The 2,464-nt window shown below is 40.7% G+C and overlaps 1 long non-coding RNA gene across 1 annotated transcript; it reads left to right on the forward strand.

The window, feature by feature from the left end:
- Positions 1–125: 125 nt before the first annotated feature.
- LOC123964939 lies at positions 126–2,458 on the forward strand. The gene is made up of 6 exons (XR_006823575.1): positions 126–145; positions 238–274; positions 357–401; positions 642–683; positions 778–843; positions 2,308–2,458. It is a non-coding gene; the product is annotated as an uncharacterized LOC123964939 (long non-coding RNA).
- Positions 2,459–2,464: the final 6 nt, after the last annotated feature.

Below are 2,464 nucleotides of genomic sequence, written 5' to 3' on the forward strand. Positions count from 1 at the left end.
CAGGTCAACTAGTGGTGAGTTTAAACATTTCATTGCTGAATATTGCAGGCAAGTCACTAGGACTATTGATCATGACTGACTGAAGGTTCTGCTCTGCGCTGTTTAGGTATAGCCAGGTCTGCGGTCCGTGACAGGTCAACCAGTGGTGAGTTTATACATTTCATTGCTAAATATTGCAGGCAAGTCACTAGGACTATTGATCATGACTGACTGAAGTTTCTGCTCTGCGTTGTTTAGGTTCACCCAGGTCTGTGGGCCACGACAGGTCAACTAGGTGAGTTTAAACATTTCATTGTTAGATTATCAATCAGGATGCAGGCAACTAACACTATTGACTATTGGTTTGGGTTGCACAGGTTCGTCCAGGTCTAGGTCCGTGGGCCGGGACAGTTCAAGTGTTCGTGAGTATTGCCAGTTACATTTGGCTTGTCTTAATGAATATCAAATCAGCATAGGTCATTATCACTATTGATAATGGATACATTTGGGTTGCGCAGGTTCATACAGGTCCATGGGCCGGGACAGTTCAAGTAGTCGTGATTATTGCCAGTTACATTTGGCTTGTCTTATTGAATATCAGATTAGCATGAGGAATACTATTGCTACTGGACTGACTAATGTTGGTGGTTTGGGTTTCTCAGGTGTACCCAGGTCCCAAGCCGTGGAGAGCAGGTCCTTAGATGGTGAATGTCATTGGTTGTATCACTCAATGAGGCACATTGCACATATGTTCTAAACATATTGATTGCTTCACACACTTTTATCTTTCCTGCTTAGGTCTTTCGCATGCAAGGCCCATTTACAATAGGGCTGTGCCAACCACATTCCCCCTGTCAGAAGCGAGTAAGTACAAAAATATTTTCATGTGAAACCCAGACTACTATGTATTATAACATTGCATTCTCTTTGTAACTGTTTGGTAAATCAGAGTTCAGGTTTTCATCTTGTTGCTTTGCCATTTATGACATTTGGTCTAGAACCATCTCTTAATAAAATTGTTCTTTAATAAAACTGATTTGTCAAATACAGGGTTAAGGTTTCCCTGTTGAATAAAGTATTAAAGGTGGGGTAGGTAGAAATTTTCTAAAAATACTTTTTCCCAAATTTGTTTAAACTGTCTATATTTACCAATACATAATTAAAATGTAAGTACTCTGAAAAAAGAAGTATACAAATCGAGTGTCTGTAGTCCTCTCAGTGCTGCAATAAACACAGCTCATTATTTCATTCACCCCCACCCCCTCCCGTCTGGGATCCTAACAAAGCCACGCCCCCCAAACACATGAACGCGTGCTGCCGACCGCGCTCAGCTAGAGGACGCGTTTACCAGCGCCGCGGAGAGGAGCAGTGCATGACATCATGTCAGAATCACATGTAATTAAATGCCTAACTTTATCATTATTAATATAAACAACTAACATGGCTGGTAGTACTCACTATCAAGCTGGCATATCGATACTGGTAATGGTGAAGTTTAAAATATATTGAGTTTGATTCAGTAACGAGCTAGTAACATAAAAACTAAAAAAAGGTTGCATTGATACACGTTTTCACGTTACCATCAGTTACACTGTGATGAAGGTGAATTTCGTGTAAGATTCATAACATATATGGTGTTTTACATGTAAAAGCTTCCACGAAAGCAATGTCTGTTGGCGTCACCCTGGTTGTCAGTTGTCGCCACGGCTGGAAAGCCCCGCCGATATTGACTCTCGTCTGACTTCTTGCTTTATCCAAAGACTTTTGGGTCATAGCCTTTTCAAATACTGTTTTCCTTTTTTGCCCGGTTTTCCTTCGCTGACTGTATATGCAGGTAACTGGAAATTTTGACTGCTCTTGCTCTGCCATAATTGTGATTCTTCCAAGCTTCAGTGCCTCTTCCAATCCCTGAGCAAACGTGTGTGCGCATGTGGGCTGCTCTTACGCAGCAGTGCTGGTAGCCATGGTAGCAAGGGAGAGTAACAGCCGCTGAGCCTATCACTTCTTTCGTCCCAGTTGGAAATAATGAGCTGTGTTTATTACAGCACTGAGAGGACTACAGACACTCGATTTGTATACTTTCTTTTTCAGAGTACTTACATTTTAATTATGTATTGGTATACTAGGACAGTTTAAACAAATTTGGGAAAAAGTTTTTTAGAAAATTTCTACCTACCCCACCTTTAAGTAACTAATTGAATAGTCATTCATTTTTCTAGGATTGCTAGAGAGCACTCTTTTACTGAAAGGCTGAAATGCCTTGCTGTTACCAGAGAACCATGATTATAGTGAGTAATCATTTTTTTCTTAATTTCTCATTATTGCCAGAATTCCAGAAAATAGTGGTAACAAAGCTGGTGACTCTCACTGATGAGGTCAAAAAACTCCAGAGGACCTTACCTAACTCTGGGATTGATATAAGCAAGATCGACACCTTGGAAGAGTTCGAGAGGGAGGAGGCTTCTCTTCTGGAGAAAAACAAATT

The sequence above is a fragment of the Micropterus dolomieu genome, unplaced genomic scaffold (assembly GCF_021292245.1).
Source record: "Micropterus dolomieu isolate WLL.071019.BEF.003 ecotype Adirondacks unplaced genomic scaffold, ASM2129224v1 contig_6998, whole genome shotgun sequence".
NCBI lineage: Eukaryota > Metazoa > Chordata > Actinopteri > Centrarchiformes > Centrarchidae > Micropterus > Micropterus dolomieu.